At 41.8% G+C, this 14280-nt stretch overlaps 1 pseudogene; it reads right to left on the reverse strand.

The window, feature by feature from the left end:
• Window positions 1-10804: 10804 nt before the first annotated feature.
• Window positions 10805-11254, reverse strand: LOC106580483 (myosin regulatory light chain 2, skeletal muscle pseudogene; annotated as a pseudogene).
• Between the last annotated feature and the right edge of the window lie 3026 nt (window positions 11255-14280).

The raw sequence follows: 14280 nt of genomic DNA on the forward strand, positions 1-14280 counted from the left end.
AAATACAATGTTGACGCAGGTATATTGAGAATACTGGAGAGAACATTTCTACCTGTCTCAGCTAAAGTGGGGTGGAAAATATTCAGTGGGGTCTCTACTAACCAAATATGGTTAGTTCTGAAGGGGGCCTGCTGCTGGCTTTTCACTCCGCCCCCTCTATAGTGCCTAATGCAATACACTGTAATAGACTGTACATGTGATACATATTGGCTTGTTGAGAACTGTTCTACCTGTCTCAGCTAAAGTGGAGTGGAAAATACTCAGTCTCTACTAACTAAATATGGTTAGTTTTGGAGGAGCACTGTGTTGTAGACATGCATTTAGTCCTGCATGTTATAAATCCAAAACAATTCATGATTGTACTGTTGTGTTGAATATCAGTTGTAAATACAACACACTTTAATACCTTGCTTTGTTTGTTTCCAGTATGAAATACAATATAAACTAAGACACAATATGAACCATGATGGACTGGCATACCTGTTATCAACCTAATGGTGATCAAATCAATTCCACTTCTAAACATAAAAGGGAGAAGCACCACGCACATGTAGTAAATGTGCAGCAGAACTCAGTAGACAAACAATTTGGACCTGCATTCCAGATATTCTTGTACTTTATGTTTCTCGTGTAAGGTCAAAAGTCACCACTGTAATGCGAAAACCTGTATCCCCATCTCGCTTTATTGATCTTCCAGCAGTTGGCAATGAAAGGTTGACCTACAGATTGAGCTCAGCTAATTTCTTAGCCCATGATCTCCTCCACAATTACAGATTATACTCTCAAAATTGCAGTCAGAATGAAGTGCTGCTGGGTATGTACGACACAGTCCCCCTCCAAAACACATATATGGTTAGTAGAGATCCTACTGAGTATTTCCCACCCCACTTTAGCTGAGATGTGTAGAAAGTAATCTCTACAAGCCTATAAGTATCCCATATACCGTGTATAGCATTGCAGTGAGTGGAGTAAGGAGTCACTAGTACTCTGTATTAAACCTGTTGCCCAGCACAAGAGACCCATTTATGATTTGCAGACTCTATTGAGTAATTCCAATAACATAAATGTGTATTTTATTACAAGTGTATTTCTTTAAATATAGCCTAATCAAAAGAGATCCATCACACTCTCCCAGAAGCTTGGCTGGTGCGTAGCCTACCACTGTGGGTTTTATCTCATGAATTGATATGATGTAGTCAGGTGAGCGGAAACCTTGGGCGGTTGATTCGTGAGTTGCCCTTCATGCCTGCTCCCATACCCTTTAATTCTGTATTTCTTTGTGTCTAATTTGTATACAGGTAGACCAGAAAAGCCACATCCCTGATTGGCAGACGAGTGGCAACCCTGAGTAGAAGCACCTGCTGCTCATCGGTTGTTCTTTGCAAATGCTGTTTTGAATTTAAATAAAATTGTACCTACACATTGAAGAAGGCTGTAAAGCTGAAATGTCTGTGTACACTATCCCTGATGCAGTGAAAAAAAAACATTATACCTTTTTGTTTGATTAAATATAGTCTACACAAAAGCTTCCAGCATACCAGTATTTTTGTAAACTTTCAAAATAAACAATATTACAAATAATATATGTAAAATTATCAATACATTTTTTCAAAGGTGGTTGCAATGCTGTGAAAAACAGTTGTACTGCACTAGAGTGCCAAAAAAAAATCGATATTCCCAAATGTCTTTGCAGGGGGACTCTTATTTTGAGAAAGAAATCCACGATGATGCTGTCAGTATAATATACTGCTGCTTGGAAACCCATCTATGCTATCACGTGGATCCTGATGTGCCTCTTTTTCCCTCTGAAAATGTGCATACTACTTGGTCACTGACTTGTATGTGCCACCTGGTTTCACAGCCTAGCCTTCCTGTTGCCTGTCTGTCGTAAAAAAAACATAATAAATGTTAATATTACATTTTTCCCCAGCAAAATGTTGAATCAGTCAAATTTTATGACCCTGTACAGTATAAGGAAGAGCACACTTTACTTCTGAGACCAGACAGATTGGGCTGCTCCACAATAGTCTAAAGTTACCTCCTCTCCTCATCTTCTCTCCTTTATCTGCACATAGACTTAACTGAAAACTAAGAAGACATGGTATACTGTAGGTGAAAGCAACATGGTGGATGTCTCTTCAGAATCTGTAAGGAGAGGAAACAAATGAGACAAGAAGAGGAAGCTTATTGGAATAGTGGGATGCACCCTGCACTGGCCTTTGCTCTCACACTGTAGGGAAGTGCTCTAACTGGGACAGAGAGGAAGAGACGAAGCGAGAGGCTCCACTGCTATCAAAATCTGTCTATGTGCCTCCCGAGTGGCGCAGTGGTCTAAGGCACTGCATTGCAGTGCTAGCTGTGCCACTAGAGATCCTGGTTTGAGTCCAAGCTCTGTCGCAGCCGGCGGCGACCGGGAAACCCATGGGCGGCGCACAATTGTCCCAGCGTCGTCTGGGTTAGGGGAGGGTTTGGCCGGCAAGGATGTCCTTGTCCCATCGTGCTCTAGCGACTTCTGTGGCGGGCTGGGCGCATGCACGGTCGCCAGGTGTACAGTGTTTCCTCTGACACATTGGTGTGGCTGGGTTAAGCGGGCATTGTGTGAAGAAGCAGTGTGGCTTGGTTCGGTTGTGTTTTTTTCATATGGAGGTCTATGTTGGATTTGGTCAACAAAACATGTGATTGCTAATTTGCTAAGTGAGGCTTCTTTGATTGAATATAAGTTTTGTAATATTTAGGTTGTTACAAATGCACTGATATAAGTGGACGCAGGTGGCATCTTGGCAACTTTGAGAAAAACAATTTTATATCAGAGTTGTGTTTGTCTGTTGTTCCCACCTGATCTCGCCGCCTCCTACCTGCCTTTCCCCTTTTACGACAACGACTCCTATTGTTAGGGCAGAGACAAGACCATCTCATCATTGTACAGTGCATTTGGAAAGTAATCAGACCCTTTGACTTTTTCCACATTTTGTTATGATACAGCCCTCCATCTATCTACACACAATACCCCATAATGACAAAGCAAAAACAGGTTTAGAAATTTGTGCAAATTTATAAAAAAAGAGTAATTTCAAATATCACATTTACATAAGTATTCAGACCCTTTACTCATTACTTTGTTGAAGCACATTTGGCAGTGATTACAGCCTCGAGTCTTCTTTGGTAGGACGCTACAATCTTGGCACACCTGTATTTGGGGAGTTCTCCCATTTTTATCTGCAGATCCTCTCAAGCTCTCTCAGGTTGGATGGGGAGCGTCGTTGCATAGCTGTTTTCATGTTCGATCGGGTTCAAGTCCCGGCTCTGGCTGGGCCACTCAAGGACATTCAGAGACTTGTCCTGAAACCACTCGTGCCTTGTCTTGGCTGTGTGCTTAGGGTCGTTGTCCTGTTGAAAGGTGAACCTTTGCCCCAGTCTGAGGTCCTGAGCGCTCTGGAGCAGGTTTTCATCAAGGATCCCTCTGTACTTTGCTCCATTCATCTTTCCCTCGATCTTGACTAGTCTCCCAGTCCCTGCCGCTGAAAAACATCCCCACAGCATGATGCTGCCATCATTGTGCTTCACCGTAGAGATGGTGCCAGGTTTCCTCCAGACGTGACGCTTGGCATTCAGGCCAAAGAGTTCAATCTTGGTTTCGTCAGACCAGAGAATCTTGTTTCTCATGGTCTGAGGGTCTTTCGTGCCTTTTGGCAAACTCCAAGCGGACTGTCATGTGCCTTTCACTGAGGAGTGGCTTCCATCTGGCCACTCCACCATAAATGCCTGATGGTGGAGTGCTGCAGAGATGGTTGTCCTTCTGGAATGTTCTCCCATCTCCACGGAGGAACTCTGGAGCTCTGTCAGAGTGACCATCGAGTTCTTGGACACCCACCTGACCAAGGCCCTTCTCCCCCGATTGCTCAGTTTGGCCGGGCGGCCAACTCTAGGAAGAGTCTTGGTGGTTCCAAGCTTCTTCCATTTAAGAATGATGGAGGCCGCTATGTTCTTCCGGACCTTCAATGCAGCAGACATTTTTGGTACCCTTCCCCAGATCTGTGCCTCAACAATCCTGTTTCGGAGCTCTACGGACAATTCCTTCGACTTGATGGCTTGGTTTTTGCTCTGACATGCACTCTCAACTGGACCTTATATAAAGTTGATGTCGGAAGTTTACATACACTTAGATTGCAGTCATTAAAACATGTTTTTTCAACCACTCCGCAAATTTCTTGTTAACAAACTATTGTTTTGGCAAGTCGGTTAGGACATCTTCTTTGTGCATGACACAAGTCAATTTTCCAACAATTGTTTACAGACTGATTATTTCACTTATAATTCACTGCTTCACAATTCCAGTGGGACAGATGTTTAGATAGAGTAAGTTGGCTGTGCCTTTAAACAGCTTGGAAAATTCCAGAAAATGTTGTAATGGCTTTAGATGCTTCTGATAAGCTAATTGACATAATTTGAGTCAATTGGAGGAGTACCCGTGGATGTATTTCCAGGCCTACCTTCAAACTCAGTGCCTCTTTGCTTGACATCATGGGAAAATATAAATAAATCAGCCAAGACCTCAGAAAAATAATTGTAGACCTCCACAAGTCTGGTTCATCCTTTGGAGCAATTTCCAAACGCCTGAAGGTACCTCGTTCATCTGTACAAACAATAAAACGCAAGTATAAACACCATGGGACGACGCAGTCGTCATACCACTCAGGAAGGAGACACGTTCTGTCTCCTAGAGATGAACCTACTTTGGTGCGAAAAATGCAAATCAATCCCAGAACAACAGCAAAGGACCTTGTGAAGATGCTGGAGGAAACAGGTACAAAAGTATCTATATCCACAGTAAAACGAGTCCTATATTGACATAACTTGAATGGCCGCTCAGCAAGGAAGAAGCCACTGCTCCAAAACCTCCATAAAAAAAGCCAGACTACGGTTTCCAACTGCACATGAGGACAAATATCGTACTTTTTGGAGAAATGTCCTCTGGTCTGATGAAACAAAAATAGAACTGTTTGGCCATAACGACCATCGTTATGTTTGGAGGAAAAAGGGGGAGGCTTGCAAGCCAAAGAACACCATCCCAACCGTGAAGCACGGGGGTGGCAGCATCATGTTGTGCGGGTGCTTTGCTGCAGGAGGGACTGCTGCACTTCACAAAATAGTTGGCATCATGAGGGATGAAAATTATGTGGATATATTGAAGCAACATCTCAGGACATCAGTCAGGAAGTTAAAGCTTGGTCGCAAATGGGTCTTCCAAATGGACAATGACCCCAAGCATTCTTCCAAAGTTGTGGCAAAATGACTTAAGGACAACAAAGTCAAGGTATTGGAGTGGCCATCACAAAGCCCTGACCTCAATCGTATAGAAAATTTGTGGGCAGAACTGAAAAAGCACGTGCGAGCAAGGAGGCCTACAAACCTGACTCAGTTACACCAACTCTGTCAGGAGGAATGGGCCAAAATTCACCCAACTTATTGTGGGAATCTTGTGGAAAGCTACCCGAAATGTTTGATCCAAGTTAAACAATTTAAAAGCAATGCTACCAAATACTAATTGAGAGTATGTAAACTTCTGACCCACTGGGAATGTGATGAAAGAAATAAAAGCTGAAATAAATCACTCTCTCTACTATTATTCTGACATTTCAAGTTCTTAAAATAAAGGGGTGATCCTAACTGCCCTAAAACAGGGAATGTTTACTGTGATTAAATGTCAGGAATTGTGAAAAATTGTGTTTAAATGTATTTGGCTAAGGTGTATAAAAACTTCCAACTTCAACTGTCGGCAGGTGTGTGCCTTTCCAAATCATGTCCAATCAATTGAATTTACCACAGGTGGACTGCAATCAAGTTGGAGAAACATCTCAAGGATAATTTTTTATACATTTGCAAAATTTCTAAAAACCTTTGCTTTGTCATTATGGGGTATAATGTAGTAGCTTGAGCTAGAAAAATAATCATTTAATACAGTTAAAAAAAAATCAAGGGGCCTGAATACTTTCCGAATGCACTGTAGACATGACAATAAAGCAGTTCTAAAAGTAAAGGATATGTGGGATATGCCATAGAAAAGGGTCAAAAAGCAAATCCCTTGTCAGTTAAAACATTTGAAGGGGAAAAATGGATCCCGATTATATTAAGCGATCTATAGGCCTAACAATGCTTTACTCTGCGATGCGTTAGGCTAGAAACTTGCTGAACATTCCAAAACAAGACACGATGCACATGTGGATATCTTTGTTTCATATCTATGACATTCAGAGGCTGAGATACGACCTAATGTCGAGGAGTAAAAAAGACTGGAAGTGTAGCACGCTGTTTGGAGGGTTCGAAGTCCAACATCAGCTTATATGAAAGATAAAACTTGGACACGTGACGAGACAGCATATGGAGTTCAGCAGGACGTGGCACTGGCCTTTTCTCATTTGGGAAAAAGTCAGTCCTCTGTCCTCTCTCCTCCGTTACCCGGAAACAGATGAGTGGTTGAAGAGAATGTCACTGTCAATTCGTTAGTAGCAGAGAGGAAGAGGTGAAGCGATAGGGACAACTGGGCCAAAAATCTGTGTTCTCCAGTTGGTGGGGTAGTTTAGTTTCTTTCGCTCACCAAGCGAGGGGTTTTTGTATGGAAGTCAATTGCTATGTGTGGTTTATTTGATTAGAATAGAAGTTTAATAATGCTTAGATTGTTACGAGTGTACTGATATAAGTAGGACACGTGACATCACGGAAACTTTGAGAAAAAACACTTTATCGAAGTTGTCTCGAGATGGCTATGCATATTCCTGACATGTAGCTATTAGCATTGCATCTTTATCCGTTGAATACAGGCGGTTGACGTCAACACCCCTCATCGAATATTAAAAAAAGCTTTTAAATATTGAGATGTATCCACCAATCCAAAGAGAGGAATAGGCGGCAGCTTGACAGCCTGCTGTTCCGCTCTGTGGACAACAAATCCTCTTGTTAGGGTGGAGACATAGGTATCTCGTCATTATATCCAAATCTATGTTAGTAGGCAAACAGAAGACAGTCCTCACCTCCTCGATAGCCTCCTTTAGGCAAGGAAGCACAAGTGTATCCTACCTGAGTTCTTTGCAGAAGATTATTGGAATCTGCCACACCCCCATTTGAATCACCTGTTGTTTTCTCAAAGACATGCAAACGTTTAAAAACCACATGCTACTTATCCTTTTATCTATAAAATGTATTGGACAACTAGCTTCATTTGTTTGTATCACTTTCTATATTTCTTTTGGGATTCCATCCTGTTAACGTAATTTGCCTGATGACACGCAATTGGAGAAGAAATCTAATTTCATACAGCCACATTTCTGTCCACTTTCCCTCTTCTCGCCTCCTCTCCTTGGTTACTTTTGACCTTTTTCAAAAGGAGGCCAGAGAGGATGGAGGAGAGAGTACGCAGGAGTTGAGCAAATTCAATTGAGAAAAGGCCTTTTTATTCTGGGTCAAGCAACCACATAGAGAAAGACATAGGACTCATGTTTGTATCTGCACCATTATAGCGTCTGTGACAACATGGGCAGCACCACTGAGGCTATCTACATTTTGAAGTAGTCAATTTTCTTCTTCACAATTGGCTGATCCCTCCTGATGACCCGGTTGGACATGACTCCAACAGGGTCACCAGGAGGGATCAGCCAATGAAGTTGGAAGTCCCACCCAGTTGACTACATTAAAATGGTGGAAGCTCTCAATGGCGCTGCCCATGCTAATACTGCCTTTTGGCCATTAGACCCCTCTATCGTTCTCTATGGGCAACCACCATCGCAATTAGTTGACATGACAGACAGGAATTTATAGACACGTGTAAGGCATTACTAATAAATCATGAACATCCTATTCTCATCATTACTGAAGTAATCTAATGTGTGACTGTTGTTAAAAATATGTTTAAATAAATTGATACTTGATGGCTCATAAATTAAAATGTTAAAACATATTTGTTAGTGAAATAATATTTGTGAAAATATTCTAGACTTTTTCTTTATCCATATTATATGAAATATGATATGAAACTTTATTATAATGAAACTTAACTTACACAAAAGATATCATGAGTCATGTTACACTACAGAAAATTGCAGGAAATTTGCTTCAAAACCCCCAAAAATCCTAGGGACCTGAATTAAACAAAACTAACCTTTGGTGGTGTATTTAACATATCTCAATGACCAGTAATTAAAATAAGCACAAATGCAGACTTGTTCACATCTGTTGAACTAATTTGGTCTTTCACAATAGTTAATGTAAGTCATTGGAAAAATGTTCATTCCTTACAATGGGTGAAAATATAGGGTAATTACTGTACTTGTGTCAGCAACAACACTACTGTAATTCTCCATACTTCTTCTATTATTCCACTTCTTCAAAATTTTGCCGGTGCAACTACTTGTTTTAAGCTAAAGAATGTCCTGGACAGTCTTGTATGTCAAAAATGAGAAAAGGCTATATTGAAATGCCTTAAGTATCTTATTTTGTACTTTTAGTACTTCAAACCAAGTCGTTAAGTTTTTAATGTTCATTCAAAGCATCCTGAATACACCTGACGTTTGATTTTATTTCATTTTAATTCCACCCTGGTTGTAGTCCTAAGCCTCCCAGGAGTCCTCAGAATAAAAATAAAAAACCTGTGGAGGCATGCCCCTGGATCGCGCTAGCCACCCTTTTTTCTCCTTTTCTCCTTCCTGCCTCTCACAATCTTTGCCATCTCTCTCTCTTACAATGCACTTACGATCCACTGCTAAATCACACTTGACTCTTTTTCAACCGTGGTACCAGGGGCGGAAATCCCGGGGGGGACGGGGGACACACGACCCCCCCATCCTGGGAAAAATATGATTTGTCCCCCCCAATATATCACTGAAACATAACTATGTAATTTAAATAATATTAATAATACGCAATGAAAGCAATTGTGCTGATTATAGACACTTGATAGCGCGTTTTTAAGTTTCAAAAGATTGCGACCCCCCCCGCCCTTTGCCTCACAATGGTTTGATCCACTGCCAGTTCCTTAGCTTGCTACGTAACTGCCGTGAGGTTCATCCAGTCAATCGCGCACACACACACTAGCTGAATATGCAGAGCTAGCGCGCAAATATTAACTATTAAGCTAGCTAGTACCTATTCCATTTATGTGGCGTCGTCAAAGATGGAATCAGCATGCAGATGATGTAAGTTAGTGCTTCAAAGTCCCTGTGATAAGGTTAGCGATAAACTGAAGTCCAAACTGAACAGAACAACACTCTCTTCTACCATTGTCTTAAATATATTTAATGGTCTCGTTGCAAAAGCTAAATTGTCGCAAGGGAACTTTTATTTATTTATTTTATTTCACCTTTATTTAACCTGGGTAGCAAAGATTATAGCAAACACCACTGAAACTGAATTGGTGCTCGCTAGCTTTGCAAATTCAGCTATTGTTGGAAGCCAGCCAATATGAAACAAACTATTAAAATTACATAAGGTTGCAGCATATGTTGTGTAAATGGTGAACTCATACAGCTGTCAACTCTTGTCATTTTAATCCGTTTCACATTTGCTAGCTACCTTTTAGATCGAAGCCCATATAGAATGATTGAAGATGATAGAAGCCCATCTCCTACTGTAGCCAGCCAGCCAGGTAGAAAAATGGCAGAAAAATAAAAGACGGACATCATAGTATTTTTTGATACACCAAAACGCATAGTAAGAACCCTAGTAGCCTAATATCTCAAAGACTAGTTGATAAAATGTTCATTAGAAAGAAATGAAATTCTAATGGAAATGTTTCACAATGATGTCATTAGGCAGAGCAGGCAACAGATGGCACACAAACAGCAGAGTTGGGGACAGATATGCAGGGACAGACTGGCAGAGACAGGGAGTCTCAGGTAAGTTTGTTGAGTCTTTGTTTGGCAACATTATGAAAGGTTCTCCATTTTTTGGACTTGTAAAATAGGAACATAATTGGAAAATGCCATGGATACCCCCACTCTCAACTTAAACTGGTGACTGAACTAAGATTTGTTAAAGGCAATGGTATTGCTGTTGTGATTAGTTGTGTAGTTTTGGGTACCGGTGGTTAGGAGTACGGCAAACACCTTATTTCTTTGGTTCCTCAATATACATTTACCATATTACAATGTAGGCTATGTGTTACAGCACTACTTTTGGTGACCCCCTCAGGAATTGCTCTTGAGAAAATTTCATGTAATTGTCCCCTCCAAAGTGGATATCAGATTTTCGCCCCTGCGTGGTACAGCACTCGTCCCTTTTAAGCTCCTTCTTTTGAGTACATGAATAGGGGCAAGTGCATTGATTACGTCACATCAAGTTGAGATAAAACAATCACCTACTTGTTTCAAATTAACAATTGAGCACACACCACAGCACCCAAGAGTAAAAGTGTTTGTCTGTAGACACTTAACTGTACATGCATACATGATGTAGGTATGATGCATGAACTATTCGACTTGACAGGGAGAGATAGAAGTGAGGGATGGGGAAGAGGAGAAGGAATCGGAGGCAGGGAGAGGGATAGAGAGGAATAGTTTCGAAGATTAAAGATTTATTTATTGAAAAAGAATCCCACTGTCCCCTGTGGATACTCACACACAGGACACACCCCAAAGCCTTGAATCTTCTCAACTTGACAAAGGAGTATCTCGATAAAGGAGACAAGTCTTTTGTCGTTAGCAGGGTAGAGATGGCGAAAAAAAGGGAGCAAGACCACGTAAGCGGGCCACGGAGTTGGAAAAGGGGGTTAGTGAGGGGGTGACGGAGAGAGGTAGAGAGATTGAGAAAGGTGAATTTACGCTTCGTCCTTATCCTCTCCGTGTGTGATGACATAGCAGATGTTCTTATAGTCTACATTGCCAGCCACATCTGGGGGGAAGGCAGCCCATAGGTTGGTCATCTCCTCAGCGGTGAACCTGTCGCACTGAGTGGTCAGGAGCTCCTCAAGGAATTCCTTCTTGATGAAGCCGGTAGCCTCTGGGTCCAGGACCTTGAAAGTGCTCACGATAATGTACTCAGGATCAGCACCCTTCAGCTTCTCGCCGAACATGGTGAGAAAGACGGTGAAGTTGATGGGACTGCTGGCCTCCTTGACCATGGCTTCCAGCTCCTCATTACTCGTGTTCAGTTGACCCATGGTGGCCAGCACGTCCCTAAGATTGTCCTTGCTGATTATGGCATCTCTGTTCTGGTCAATGATTGTGAAAGCCTCTTTGTACTCCTGGATCTGACTCTGCTCAAACATGGAGAACACATTAGAGGATCCACCCTCTCCCTGCTGCTGCCTCCTCTTGGCCTTCTTGGGGGTCAACGGTAAACAGAACATCCCGTTTAACTCACGATCAACACAGCCAAAACAACCAACATTTTAATGTAACAGCCTGTTTAGGCCAGGAAAAGCCGCTCTTGGTGATTCTGGGCCAAAAGGGCTTGGACCTCCACAGTGGCAAGAGGAACTCCTAAAGTAATCCAACAATATTTTGAGAATGATTCCTCTGTCATAGACATCAGTTCTGCCAGAAGGGCACAAAGTATCGCCTTCTAGGAATTAACTATGTATTGTCATTGACCTCTAAGGATGCTAGGTCTCATTCGGAATAATGGTTAAGCGCCTTTCAATTAGTTACATGGCAGTGAAGCTTAGCTTTGCTTCAGATTTCTATGACTGGGTGCTTCTAGCATTCGTTTGAATAAATTGTACCAATCCAAGTCACACTTTCTCAGCATAAGGCTTTCATAGAAAGGTGAGTTGAATAAAATACACTTGTCCTGTTCTGTTGTAGCCTCAGATTGGCTAAGATTATGTAATATCTCTAGAGCAGTGGTCCCCAATGTTACGGTCGTCGTAATAGATGGACCAAGGCGCAGCGGGTACGTGAATGCTCATTTTTATTTATCCAAAACAAACACGAAAAACGATAAACTGACGACAAAACAGTCTTGTAGGCAACACACAGCAATACAAGAAACAATCTCCCACAAACCCCAAAACAAACATACTCCTAATTATAGGACCTTCAATCAGAGGTAACGATAGACAGCTGCCTCCAACTGAAGGCCCCAACACCAATTAGCAAAACATAGAAATACAAACGACTAGACAGAACATAGAAATAAACTAACAGAACAATAACCAAAATCCCGGAATACATAAATCTAACACCCCTCTACATACACAACCACCCCGAACCATATAAAACAAATACCCCCTGCCACGTCCTGACCAAACTCAAATAACAAATAACCCCTTTACTGGTCAGGACGTGACACCCAAACATTCTTTGAGTATTTCCTTTTGATACACCAATTCAACACAACCAGAGTTTTTAAGCTACAAGATGGCCTTGGGTCTTTAGTTCAGGAGGAGCCAGCTTCCACCAAAGGGTTCTGAACCACCATTTGTGAAACTGTTCTAGAAGTCTCTAAATGTAATTCAGTCCATTTTTGTGCCATTATACGGTTGCTTTGGTATCCTATCAGTTTTACTGTAGACAATCCTAGATCATAAAAACGGTTGTCCAATAAGAGGTATGCGAACACACTCACCATGTCTTAAAAGTTTGTTGGAGTTTTGGTTGTTCAAGAAGAGAAGCCTACGCCAAGCTAATGGGACTGACGTGGATGTGTTGGCCCCTTGGGGCCTTATATACCAGCCCAAGGGGGCTAACTTTAGCCGAATCATCAGGTTTGGCATGGAATGAGGGAGCTGAGGAAAATAGGAGAAAGAGGTAGGAGCAAGGAGGTACTTGGGGTATCACCTTTCCAGCACTCCAAAATAGGCACCGGGAGTCTTGGAATGAGGTGAATTCAATCCCAACATTCAGGACTTACTTTGGTGTCAGTGTCACACGTGGACTAATATGGACAAACCTATATTGCAGCCTTGGCGACTATTGAACCGTCCTGTTATTTCAGCACTGTAAACGAAAGTGCTTCCTTTTCTCTATATCGCTTCATTCATAGCATGCCCAGGGTATTTGGGTAGCACTTTAGTAGGTAATTCCTGTGTACAGCACTTTACACTGCCCATCAACAAGAGATATGTAGCCTATGTGTTTCAAGTGCAGGCTTAGGCTTCCGGTAAACATGTTTTCAAGTCATGACTTGTGTAACTGACCTGTTGAGATCTGTGTGTACAGTATGTATGTACCCCCTACTAGTGTGGAACTTGTGCCACCTGTTTAGGAGACTTTGGACAAGTGAGTCCAGTGGTGTTGAAAAACAATTATAATTTAAATTATTTAACTACAAAGATGAAATGATTTGCAAATGTAAAAGCATGTCTGATTTATTTCTTATAAATAGTTTATATACACTGAGTGTACAAAACAATAAGAACACCTGCTCTTTACATGAAATAGACTGACCAGGTGTATCCAGGTGAAAGCTATGATCCCTTATTGATGTCATGTCTTAAATCCACTTCAATCAGTGGAGATGAAAGGGAGGAGACAGGTTAAAGAAGGATTTTTAAGCCTTGAGACAATTGAGACATGGATTGTGTATGTGTACCATTCAGAGGGTAAATGGGCAAGACAAGTATTTAAGTGCCTTTGAACTGGGTATGGTAGTAGGTGCCAGGCACACCGGTTTGAGTGGGTCAAGAACTGCAACACTGCTGGATTTTTCACGCTCAACAGTTTCAAGTGTATCAAGAATGGTCCACCACCACCCAAAGGACACAACTGTAGGAGGCATTGGAGTCAACATTGGCCAGCATCCCTGTGGAACGATAGACCTAAGATTTTACAATGATATGTGTGAGGACGCGCTGACCAGCTGCCTTTCCCGACTGCATTTTTTTTCTCAAACAATGACCATGGAATAAAGTGTGTGGATGCACAGATTATGTGAGCAGCGCTACAATAAATCTGTAGCCTAAGTATTACAAACATGTTATCTGATGTGTGCCGGCATGATGATACATGAAAGTGATGTATGTTCTTTTGTGTGTCTAGGCGTAGGCCTCTAGGTCTACTCTAGTCGACGGCTTAGTCCCGTAGCAAGACTCTAGTCGACGGCTTAGCCCCGTAGCAAGACTAGCCGACGGCTTAGCCCCGTAACAAAACTCTAGTCGACGGCTTAGCCCCGTAGCAAGACTCTAGTCGACGGCTTAGCCCCGCAGCAAGACTAGCCAACGGCTTAGCCCTGTAACAAGAGAAATTGAAGAGGTAACCAACAATTTTATTTAAATGTTCTTTATTTAAAAAGATGGGTGTGTCTTTCTCAGAAAAAGGTTATGATAGCCCAAAAAATAAATTATAAACATAA

The sequence above is a fragment of the Salmo salar genome, chromosome 20 (assembly GCF_965601325.2).
Source record: "Salmo salar chromosome 20, fSalSal1, whole genome shotgun sequence".
NCBI lineage: Eukaryota > Metazoa > Chordata > Actinopteri > Salmoniformes > Salmonidae > Salmo > Salmo salar.